Source organism: Botryllus schlosseri, chromosome 2, assembly GCF_051294905.1.
Source record: "Botryllus schlosseri isolate E-star chromosome 2, Bs_hap1, whole genome shotgun sequence".
In the NCBI taxonomy this organism is placed as follows: Eukaryota; Metazoa; Chordata; class Ascidiacea; order Stolidobranchia; family Styelidae; genus Botryllus; species Botryllus schlosseri.
Window position 1 is genome coordinate 29188981 of NC_137237.1, and position 13393 is coordinate 29202373.

Below are 13393 nucleotides of genomic sequence, written 5' to 3' on the forward strand. Positions count from 1 at the left end.
TATGTTTTGATAATAACTTGCTTCCGAGAAATAAATAACATTCATTATACATTAGATGATACTTTTCCTTGATATTCTATTATGTGTATTTAGGGCTAATGCGACATCACTATGTTGGCGACAGGCCGGATTTGAACACACTAATTTTGCGAATTAAACTTATCGCCCAACACAGACACTCAATGAAGAGCACCCTGGAGACCCACATAAATGCTCCATAATTTTTGACATATGATATACTGAGCATATAATAAGCTGACAAAACCTATACTTGAGTACTCCGAAATGTACAAGTACTTTACCTTTACACGAAGTTTTTGTAAAATGAATACTCATTTTATTGAAAAATAAAAATTATGTACTCAAGTAGGTTTTTGTCTACACGCACCAACTACACTCTAAATTCGAATGCGTGCAGTGGAACGCAAACTTACACGCCAAATCCGGTTTTTTTTTTAACTACCACACAACGTGCTGGAGCCGATGTGTGCCTGGCTATCCTGTGTTTAGTGGTGGTGTGTTCATGTTGACTGGTGCAGAGCTCGAAATTAATACCAGCCATCCATGAATTTTTACTCAGCTTAGGCTCAAAAAAGATTTTATTGCAACGAAAGATCAATACAGAACATTCATTTGCAGACGAAAATGTGTGAATTTCTAGCTTGCACATTGCACAATTGAAAAACACAGTTGCAACCACAAATTACATTTGAATCAGAGCAAAGAAACATTTCACAAATTGGGATAGAATTAGAATCATAGCGACACAGTTGTTATCACAAATTAGATTCTAATTAAAGCAAAAAACATTTCAAAAATTGGAGTAGAATTACAATCCTAGCGACACGGTTGTTTTAACAAATTACTTTCTAATTAGAGCAAAGAAACATTTCACAAATTGGTATCGAATTAGTATTATAGCGACCAGTTGCAGCCACAAATTACATTTGAATCAAAGCAGAGAAGCATTTCGAAAAATGGAGTAGAATTACAATCATAGCAACACAGTTGTTTTCACAAATTAGATTCTAATTAGTGCAAAAAAATATTTCCCAAATTGGAGTAGAATTAAAGTCATAGCGACACAGTTGTTATCACAAATTAGATTCTAGTTAGTGCAAAAAACATTTCATAAATTGGAGTAGAGTTAGAATCATAGCGACACAGTTCTTATCACAAATTACTTTCTGATTAGAGCAAAGAAACATTTCACAAATTGGTATGGAATTAGAATTATAGCGACCAGTTGCAGCCACAAATTACATTTGAATCATAGCAAAGAAGCATTTCAAAAATTGGAGTAGAATTACAATCATAGCAACACAGTTGTTTTCACAAATTAGATTCTAATTAGTGAAAAAAACATTTCATAAATTGGAGCAGAATTACCATCACAGCAACACAGTTGTTTTCACAAATTAGATTCTAATTAGTGCAAAAAAATATTTCCCAAATTGGAGTAGAATTAAAGTCATAGCGACACAGTTGTTATCACAAATTAGATTCTAGTTAGTGCAAAAAACATTTCATAAATTGAGTAGAGTTAGAATCATAGCGACACAGTTCTTATCACAAATTAGATTCTAATTAGAGCAAAAAAACATTTCAAAAATAGGAGTAGAATTAGAATTATGGTAACACAGCTGTTTTCACAAATTAGATTCTAATTAGATCAAAAAAAAAACATTTTAAAAATAGGAGTAGAATTACAATCATAGCAACACAGTTGTTTTCACAAATTAGATTCTAATTAGCGCAAAAACATTTCCCAAATTGGAGTAGAATTAGAATCATAGCGACACAGTTGTTATCACAAATTAGATTCTAATTAGAGCAAAAAAACATTTCAAAAATTGGAAGAGAATTAGAATTATGGTAACACAGTTGTTTTCACAAATTAGATTCTAATTAGATCAAAAAAACATTTCCCAAATAGGACTAGAATTAGAATTATAGCGACACAGTTGTTATCACAAATTAGATTCGAATCAGAGCAAAGTAACATTTGAAAAATTGGAGTAGAATCAGAATAATTACTGCAGTATATTTTCTGAATTAGACTAGAATCCAATTAGGGGTAGTTTTTATTTCAAATTAGAAATATAGCTATACGGTAGTTTTTTTCTAAATTAGATTCGATTGAGAGCAAAGAAACATTTCACAAATTAGAGTAGCATCAGAATTTATAGCTACACAGCTTTTCCCAAATTAGAGTAGAATTAGATTTGTAGCTCGTTTTTTTTTCGAAATTAGAGTGGGATCAGAATTATAGTAACAGTTTTTTTTCAAATTATAGAGTACAATTAGAACTATAGCAACACTGTTTTTTCCAAATTAGAGTACAACTAGAATTATAGGTTCAGTTGTTTTCACAAATTAGATTCGAATGAGAGAGACGAAGCACTTCACGAATTAAAGTAGAATTATAATTATAGCTAGTTTTTTTTTCAAAATTAGAGTATAATCAGAATTTTAGCTACACATTTTTTTCACTCTAATTAGACAACTAGACTAGTACTAGAATTGTATAGTTGTCCAAGTCAGCAAACGAAATCAAAATCATTACTGGGATTTCTGGAATCTGCTCATAAAACAGAGAAGCTTGTTGGATTGAAACCCAAATTTTTGTCTCCAATCAGGACATACTGTAAAGTTGACAGTATCTGGAAAACTTTTGGATATGCGGGGTCACAAACATAATAACACGCGAGAAGATCCAGCACCATCTCAAATGGTTTCGCTTTATTGTGAGACGATCCCTTTATGCGGATGCCATTCGCCACGATCCATGACTGCAGGTCACCATTTTCATGGTGCGCTAGTACGAGATGTCGAGGACTCAGCTTTGTGGCCATTAATTGGACTGAATGGGCCTGGAATTGAAAGAAATATGTTAAGTAAAATTATATTTGCCAATAATCCATGTGTGAATCGAAAGCACAAGATTTAGATTATGTAGAATTGCCTTTATGGGACTTCTGCATAATGCATATTGAATAAAAATAGAGCTGAATAGGTCAATATAGGTTTTTTCCAATATGGTTAACAAGTTTAACTCATGGAAACAAGTGATAGCAAATTCTGTCGTCACGACATGCTGTCTAGTCGTTGACATGTATGGGTTTTTCCACATAATCATAAGTTTACTAACCTTTAATGATCCATTCAGATTTGATCAGTATACCATCATACAGGTTCCTTTTGGAACGGCACAAGTATTATGTTCACATTCACTGATTCTATGCACTATATCCATGGTAGCCATCCTCATGGACTCGTAGTCAGGAAAACCAAAAATTACATTAGCAGCAGAAATGATTTTCCGTGGCGTGGGACGAAAACGAATTTACACCAGCTCATTCTACCTTAGATTTATAGCCTTATCAAAAATAATGATGTAATTGAAAAGCATTTAATAATCATTTATTTTTGGAGGACTTCTTTCAGTTCGAGTGTTTATTGCACCGTCATAACGTAAACAGCGTCAATCAAAACATAGGCCTACCATATTTTCAGCACCCAAAAACAAAATGCGGCACACGTCTGAGCTCAACAGACCCCGAATTAGAACACATGTTTGTGGCGCAACTTGGAAATCAACAGACCCCCGAATTAGAACCAACTCAACATGCGCGCATGTTAAGCCATAAAATTTTCAAACAACTAGCTGTACTTTTGTGACGGTCTGTTAAGTTCAAACTTGTGCCAGATAGTGGCATGCAAAACGTCCAAGGTGTTACGGAAAACGCCGAACAATGTTTGCCGAAAAATCAGGACAAGAGTCGAAATCCGTACAAATCTGACAAATCAGGACGTTTTGGTACATCTATGTTCATTGTTCACACAGTTCCAGGTTAATCAAGCAGCAAATCCTACAACTCACCTGATAAAGCGTTATCGGCCTCAAATCCTGTTGTGATTCTCTTTTCAGTTACTGATGCATTTCGTAACTCCCTCAGGAGCATAACCGCAGCGGCTTGTTTTCCCTACAAATAAATATGAAGTAGAAGATCTATTTGGTTGAAGGACATTCCACTTATTGCATTCCGGTTGATATGAAGGCAAGAGTTCTGACACAACAATATTTAATACATAAAATTGCAACAAAAATAAACAGGATTATCCCAATTAATGAATTCATTCTAGAATAGTTAAATAATACTAACCTCTTCATCTGTCTATAGCTCTACTCCATATATTTCGTCAGGAGTAGTAAGTATTTCGCTTCGACACTCCTCGGAACGAACATTTGAAACCCCGCTCTGATCTATTACAAAGGCAAAGCGTTACTATAAAAGCAGCTATGTAGTGAGCTAAGCATGCACATTGCACACACACTTCTATGTGTTATATAGAGGGAACTTGATATGAATATAATAAGATTTATTTCACTGGATAATATTAACAATAATTATTATAATAGGTTCATGAATGAAATATCATGTTTTCAACCAATGAAAATGTCATGTAATTGGAAAAACAAGTGAGTCAACTGCAAAGCAAGATCTATATAACTTGGTCAAGAATTCTAGTTGTAAACCCATATTGCATCAAGTTAGAGGATTAACTGACATTCTGAAACTCAGGGCGGAGCCCAATTTCTCTGCTGAGTAGCGATTCTCTACTCAGCAACGATTTCATTACTCAACTCACGCCAAAAAGTATACTCACACTCAAATGCGTTCGAATCGGCACTCAAATCTAAGTCAGCACACCACCAGACTTAAGTGTCGATTTTCACCAGCCAGCAGCCAACTGCAAGCAACACCCGCAAAATACCGGAGTACCAGTATTGTCATATAGGTAATCGCCGCTATTTCATGATGTGAGTTTCTGCTGAGCAAATGAAATCAGTGGCGCTTGGGTGGATTTTGTGTTTATAGTTGTATTTGTAATTCTCTTCTGTACCTTCGACTTGTTGTCGTACGGCATCTCGGTATACCGGAATGGTAACTTCTACTCTCTCAAATGCGCTAGCGTCACGTTCCGTCAAGTGAATGAGTGCTGCCTTTTAAAATTTATAGGTACAGAAATGGCGACAAAGGGCGGTGGTCAAGCAAAACCGACAAGTTTTTTGCCACTGCTAGCTATTGAATTTCACGCTGCCGGTACTTTACGAATGCTCCTCCCACAATTGAGTAGATGCAGCATCTTATCTTGAACCTGAGCTTATAGAATTCTAGGCGATATCAGTGTTGAGATGGTGCCACTCAATATGCAGACGAGATTCTCGCCAACAGAGCAGCAATAAGCTCTTAGAAACAAGAAATGCTGATTTTATAAGGGAGAAAATGTAGGGTGGATATGGCAAAGTTGAATCGTGTAGGAGTCAAGTGAATCGTGCATAGAGGAACCATTAAGAAATGTCCATTTTCAATTTATTTACACGATATTGATGCATTCTTTTGTTTTTTGAGGCCTGCACTTACATTGTCGCATGCTCTGAAACTTATCTTTATAAATTTCGAATGGGTTTGTAGCATCTTGCAAATGTACTTCTGTGGGGCAAAGGTATGTTCTGGGTATCTTCAAGGATTACTATTATTTCTATTGGGCCATCTTGGAAGGGTCTGGATGAGATAAATCAGTGAGATCGACGTCTACGTAGTAGGTTTTGTGACGAAATAACGAGGAAAGCGTCTCGTTGTCATGACAAAATCGCCCACGCGTGTCTGGGTCAAGGCTAAAAAAATCTGGCAACGCACTTTCGGAAAATGCCGTCTGGAAATCGATACTTAACTGAGTAGCGAGAATTGGCGCGCACTCAACGCTGAGTATCGATCGATACTTAGTTGAGTGGAGATACGCATTTGAGCAATACTTTGTTGAGGAGAAGAATTGGGCTCCACCCTCAGTTTCGATGCTACTGCAAGTTGATCTAAAAGGCAATCTACCAATATTTCTCACACTGCTGCTTGCTGTAAGAACCCTCTTGACAACATACCGGTAATCATAACATATCGCATGTTGATATTCTTGAACGAATTACCTTCAATTATTAGAGCAATGTGTTCTCTCGTAATGCCGTACGCAATCAACATCTTCTTTATTCCTTCCGCTATGATGAGATTAGCGACACGTTCATCCACATCCACAAAGTCACTGTACTGCGACCTGTCGCTCCATTTAAATTTGACCGTGACTGAGTTCCCGCCGTTACCGAGAGATGTGAAGCGTGAATGAGAGAGAGAGAGAGGGATAGCAATAGAGAAATACAGAGATGTTTATTCAGTCAACAGTCAAAAGCAGAATGCACTGATAATAGCCAGGTAACACTAACGATTACTAAACAACGTACTTCAAAATTACATGGTGATGACAATGATTGATTGATTGATTTCTTCATTGCTATACTGCTGATATATCAATGATCATTGATTAATAATGAGGAAACGCAATATAATGGAAGTCATAGTCAAGTCAGACAATCATGTGGTTGTAACAATGATATATATAATTGGGTTGAAATGATCAATTTCTTCTGCCAGTTTGGTAGGTAAATAAAATGAGAAGAGAAACGTTCACAAAATCTAGTAAGTGCAAGAAAGCGACACACTAAAATAATGGAGCGACATTGATGAAACAGCAGTCCACTTCATGGCTCCTGAGCAATGTGCCCTGTTAGGTACGCGTGTGTGCAATTGATTTGAGCTGACACGGTCTCTGCTCACATAAATTATAATAAGTTGCGCACAAAAAATCCGAAGAGATGACCTTTTTTTAGTGGTTGCGCACTGTTGTCCAAGGGACCGCGCAGTGAATAGGTGAGCGCTTGTTGCAGACTCGTCAAAATTAGAGGTAACATTGCTTCTGAGCTATATGTAAACGGGGCTAAAAGCACGCATTACTTACACGAGAGTCGTTATTACCGTTCAACATCTATTATAGAAATGCTGCATCATTTGAGAATCTATATCTTGCAGCTTAATTCCCCCCCCCTGCAAATAACCCAGCGGGAGCAAACGGACCCCAGGGTCATTGGGTTTACCGATGACGTCATGATCGGCACACGAGTGTACCGTACCTTACCCTGGATGATCTGGTCATTTACCAGTGACATTACGATTACATTTCAGCAGCGTTTCCAGCGTCGACCTCACAATCCCTCTCAATCTTACTGATCTCACAACTCGTGCGGCGACTTACCGGACTATTAAAATGTATACGTAAACTCTTTCATAGTGATCATAAGCCGGCGACAGATGATAAGATGAGAGCAGAAGCACATATTTCGTAACTTTATCTGATGAAGTGTGGACTTGCACATATTATGACACCACTTCGGCGAAAGATTTGGGTCGACTTTATGTGTTTGTCCCATATTGCATTTTTGAATGCACAATTTTGTGTCTACATCGATGCTTTCGATTTAGAGTGTACTCAAGTGTTTATGACACAGGAATGATTCATCAAGTATAGCGCAAGCAGGCCAAACCTATATTTGAGTACTCCAAAATGTACAAGTACTTCGCTATGTACTCCCTCCACGTAAAAAGTGACTAGGTTTTAGACTACTTTATCGATTTTCGATGTTGCGCAAATACCACAAACTTTGCTTGCTTTCAGAGCTGGCAACTAAATGCAAGACAGACTTTACGCAAAAGTCTCTATTCTGAAAATTTTTTCAAGTTAATACTTTAAAAACTTATACTTGAGCACTACGAAATGTACAAGTACATTACCTTTACACGACGTTTTTTGTAAAGTGAATACTAGTTTTATTGAAAAAATAAAAAAAATAAAAAAGAGCGAAAAATTACATTTTATCCCGGAACGCAACAAGAAAAATCGTATGAATTTGTAAACTACTTATTCATGACATAATAATAATTCTACTTGTATACTTTTTCATATTTTTTAACAATTTTAGTAGTACTCAAATAAAATTCGGAATATAAACTAATCGAAAAATTCGGTAACCAATTTCGCATAGGCTATGCATACAAATGAGGAAAGTTACATCAACGCGTGTTAACTAATTGTATTATGTAGCTTGTAATTCATGCAAGTTTCGAAACTTCTACACTGAGTCTTTTAAAGCAGATAGAATCGAAAAAACTATTCGAAAATATTTACGAAGTTTGAATGCGACATATTTGGGTTTTTCAAAATTATTCATACCCATGATTCGAAATAATTTTAACTAACATATGTTTTCGACATAAGATAAGCGTGAAGTGTACAAATTCCGATGTTGCGCAAATACCACAAACTTTGCTTGCTTTCAGAGTCAGCAACTAAATGCAAGACAGACTTTACGCAAAAGTTGCTATTCTGAAAATTTTGTCAAGGTAATAGTTTAAAAACTTGTAAGTACTTTATCTTTACACGACGTTTTTTGTAAAATGAATACTAATTTTATTAAAAAATAAAAAATAAAAAAGAGCGAAAAATTACATTTTATCCCGGAACGCAACAAGAAAAATCGTATGAATTTGTAAACTACTTATTCATGACATAATATTAATTCTACTTGTACACTTTTTCACATTTTATAACACTCTAAGTAGTACTTAACAGTTTCAGTTTGAAATAAAATACGGAATATAAACTAATCGAAAAATTCGGCAACCAATTTCGCGTAGGCTATGCATACAAATGAGGAAAGTTACATCAACGCGTGTTAACTAGTTGTATCGAGTTATCGAATGATTTTTTCCTTACATCAAAACAAATAGAATGTGTAACTACATTAAAAACGTATCTAAATGAGCTCCCGGGCATTGTGATTATGCAGCATACCAAATTTCTTAACACATTTCATGATGGAACAACTTTAAAACTAACGCAGTTCTATAGCAACTTTTGCCTAAATCTAATTTCGGTAGCGTGTACATACACATAGTAAGCTTTAATAACAGAATTACCATGCTAATATGTGACTCCTCACCATGAAACTTGGTACGTAGTTGTAGGACAGTGTGATTATGCAGCATACCAAATTTCCTCACGCATTTCATAATGGAACAACTTTAAAACTAACGCGGCTCTACATCGACTTTTTGCGTACATCTGTTTTGCAGGAGCGTATAGCACGTACCTATACATAGTCAACTTTAATAACGGAATTACCATGCTTAACATTGAATCCCAACTCTAAACTTGATACGTAGTTGTAGGACATTATGGCAATGCACCATGCTAAATTTCATCACACATCTAATGATGGAACACCTTTAAAACTAACGCAGTCGAATACCGACTTTTACGCATATCTGTTTTGCGTGAACATAGCATATACCTATACATAGTCAATTTTAATAGCAGAAATACCGTGTTAAACATTGAATTCCCACCTTGAAAGTTCGTACGCGGTTATAGGACAATATAACAATGCACCATACCAAATCCCATCACACATTTCATGATGGAACAACTTTCAAACTAACGCGGCTCTACATCGACTCTTTGCGTACATCTGTTTTGCGGGAGCGTATAGCACGTACCCATACATAGCCAACTTTAATAACGGAATTACCATGCCTAACATTGAATCCCAACTCTAAACTTGATACGTAGTTGTAAGACATTATCGCAATGCACCATGCTAAATTTCATCACACATCTAATGATAGAACACCTTTGAAACTATCGCGGTCGAATACCGACTTTTACGCATATCTGTTTTTCGTGAACATAGCATATACCCATACATAGTCAATTTTAATAACAGAATTAGCATGCGAAACATTAAATTCTCACCTTGAACGTTGGTACGCAGTTGTAGGACATTAATAACAATGCACCATTCCAAATTTCGTCAGACATTTCATGATGTAACACCTTTAAAACCAACGCAGTTCTATACAGACTTTTGGCTAAATCTGTTTTTCCGTAGCGTAGCACGTACCTACACATAGTCAACTTTATTAACGGAATTACCATGTTAATAATCGACTCCCCACCTTGAAACTCGGTACGCAGTTGTAAGACATTATGACAATGCACCATGTCAAATTTTGTGACGCATTTCATGATTGAACAACTTTAAAACTAACGCAGTTCTATACCGGCTTTTGCGGGAGCGTAGCACGTACCTATACATACTCAACTTTTATAACGGAATTACCGAGCTAAACATTGAATGCGCAACTTGAAGATTGGTTCGCAAGTGTAGGACATTATGACAATGGAACATATCAAATTTCATCACACATTTCATGATGGCGGGAGCGTAGCACGTACCTATGCGTGATCAACTTTAGTGATAGAATTAAAGATGTAATTAAGTTTCAACACGTTTACAATGATTCGTCTTGCTTCCTATAACATCCCACTCGATGCCCTCGTTATTAGGCTGTAATCTCAGCCTTAGCTATGGCTCGAAGCCTACGGGACTCTGCAAATTGTTTCGATTTATTCTGTCCGTTTCAATTTGAGATAAGGAAGCCCATTTCACTCAATGTATCGATGCCTACGGTAATCTGCAAAATGTTCTGATTAATTCTCCCTATGCTTATTTATCATAAGAAAGATGATTTGACACCTAAAGTACGATATACTTGTTCGCTTGAGCTAAGCCGCAGCGCTTGGAGTGGAATTTTACGGGGTATGTAGAATCATTTCGTAGGGCTCTATGCTATAGGAGCATACTTTACGCTCCAATTCGATTCCCACACATTCCATATTATTACTAACAGAACCATTGAGTACCAGCCTTGACATTTTCCGTAGTACTAGATGGCATGTATACAATTTCATGACGTCCGACATTACGACGGAGATTATCAAAATATCGAAAGAAGCCCTCCATTCTTTTCTGAAATAATCAAGGTTTTATCAGGACTTCCCTTCATATAAATTCCAGCAGAATCACTAATAACCTCTCAAGTTTACTCAATTCACTCTAATTTGATACTTGTGTACCAAATCCCTATTTTCCGCAAGTATGATAGAGGCTATCGCTCGATACTCAACGATTCGTAATTTTGCTGGAATACAAGTACAATGAGGGATTGAAAAGTAACTGATATAGGTGGTTATGTTTGTAGGATATTTACACTTCTACTTACCGGTTTTTCAGGAGAAACTACCTACTTTTAGGACTTTATATTTTAAAGTAGTTTGTGGTTACGTTTGTATCACCTTGACAAGTGCTGTTATCAAAAACTGCTTTTGCTAAACTCTTACACTTTCACTAAACTTCTACACTGAATCTTGTAAAGTAGATAGAAAAGGAAAACTATTAACATAAGGTGAGAAGCACGGAAATTTCGATTGCATTCAAATGCCACAAACTGCGCTAACTTTCAGAGTTGTTAAGTATAGTACTACTCGTACTTCTTGAGAATACCCAAGTAGGTTTTTTGCCTACATGTACCAAATACTCTCAAGTCCTTATGATATTGGAGTACATCAACTTCATGATAGCTAGAGTATTAAACAGAAATAGACCTAGAGTACTAACGTTTTACTCACTCGGAAATGACTACTTCTACCTTATTTTAAAGAATACCTCGTTCGAAGCGAAAGTTTATGTGGTTTTGGATAATATCCAAGATGTAGGCTCACTTTGAAGGGTACTTCGTAAAACTCAAATATTGCGCAGTGAGAGTTCGCAAATTCTCGAAGTATTTTTGTTATTTTTATTGCGATAAGTCATTCTGCAGCGCGAAAATGCGTCGTAAGATATAGATGAAACTAGCACCACTCATCAAGACCGCGGAAAACAGTACATTTCAACATTTAGTAGCAGTAAATTTCTAGTAAAGTACAAGAAGTGATGATTTCCGAGTGAGTGAAAAAGTAAGTATTGCAGGTATATAGTTTACCTGAAAACCGAATACTCTGAAATAGAAGTAGATGCAGTGTAAATAGTTAATCACTAGATTAAGTATAGTGCAAGCAGATAAAACCTATACTTGAGTACTACAAAATGCATGAGTACTTCGCTATCGACTCCCTCCACGTAATAACTGACTACGGTTTAAGACTGCTTTTACCGATACTCGTCAGTTTCAGAAAAATCGCTGTAACATGATAAGTATATTATAATTAATCTTATCAGCGCGGCATAGTACATTCGAGTAAATTCATTTTATTAGCTTAAGTTTATGAAATTATTTGGTTTCCACCAAATTAGCTTATCCTTTTCTATCCTTTTCTCACAGAACTATCGAAGCCTATTGTCCAATTTTCCAAAACATGCATTTCGGTGTACAAGAGCATATTGTATGTGGTTAACCAATGATATTGATGTGATACGACTGATGGGGGTATACTCTGAAACCGGTAGTCCGTGTATATTTCCGTCACTGTTCGTTGTAATCTATTTCAAACTATCGTCAATACAACAAATACCAAATTGTCAGGTGTGTTTGTCAGATTTCAAAATGAAAATGGTTTTGTTACTCTAGGAAAAGCTAGATGACCAAGAGAAAATGTACTGTTACACTGGGTAAACGCCAGATCTCCAAAGGAAAATGATATTTTTACTCAGGTAAACGACGACCCGCCAAGTGAAAATGGTTTGTTGCTCAGGGAAAAAATATATTTCCAAGTGAAAATGGTTTGTTGCTCAGGGAAAAAATATATTTCTAAGTGAAAATGGTTTGTTGCTCAGGGAAAAAAATATATTTCCAAGTGAAAAAGGTTTGTTACGCAGAGAAAAAATATATTTCCAAGTGAAAAAGGTTTGTAACCCTGGGAAAAAAATAGATTTCCAAAGGAAAAGGGGTTTGTTACTCTAGGAAACGATAGACCTCCAAGTGAAAATGTATAGTTACTCTGCGGAAACGATAAACCCACAAATGACAATGGTATTTTTACTCGGGTAACGACTGACCTCCAGGTGAAAATGGTAATTTTACTTGGGTAGGTATCGTATGTGTGGAAAGGATTTGCACTCCATGTGCAGAGTATCGCGATAGTGAACATATTTTTCGCGTGACGAAACAAGATCGCTGTTTAAATGTTAATGCATGCATTTCGATTACCGAGTTGCTGTACAATAGAGATGACTCTACATTAGACCGTGCTGTGTACTTCGATTAAAACCACAAGACCACATGTAAATCTATTCGCACAACTCGATGATGTTGATATAGTGTTACTAAAATTAATTATTACCTATTTACACAACATAAAAATAACAATTCATGTCGTAGTAAGTAAGTTTCTTGAACTCGTGCTTGATGAAAACGATTGGTGACAAGTATGCTTTTGTGTTTGAGTGAAAAATAATTATTTAGAGTAGCGACATTTTGTGACCAACGAATGCAAATCGATCATGATATTACAATACACGCTTCCGTCAACATAACGACTTGGCGTAGAAACACTTTCACGTTTTTTGAATAACTGGATTCTCGATACTTGTTACTTGCACGATGTACCGTTGGCGTGCAAACTATAACGACCATTTCGTATGATAGTATGTTTTAGTTGTATTGTT

At 36.1% G+C, this 13393-nt stretch overlaps 1 protein-coding gene and 2 long non-coding RNA genes across 3 annotated transcripts in view; 1 reads left to right on the top strand and 2 right to left on the bottom strand.

Moving 5' to 3' along the window:
* Positions 1-13393, top strand: part of LOC145457805 (uncharacterized) — a 569341-nt gene that overhangs the window by 133219 nt on the left and 422729 nt on the right. The window lies entirely within an intron of this gene.
* LOC145457667 (C-type mannose receptor 2-like) overlaps positions 1-13393 on the bottom strand; it is a 312234-nt gene that overhangs the window by 119794 nt on the left and 179047 nt on the right. The gene's annotated exons all lie outside the window — the stretch shown is intronic.
* LOC145434384 (uncharacterized) lies at positions 582-4580 on the bottom strand. Its single transcript, XR_013913368.1, has 2 exons — positions 3884-4580; positions 582-2873 (listed from the first exon to the last, which is right to left on the bottom strand). It is a non-coding gene; the product is annotated as an uncharacterized LOC145434384 (long non-coding RNA).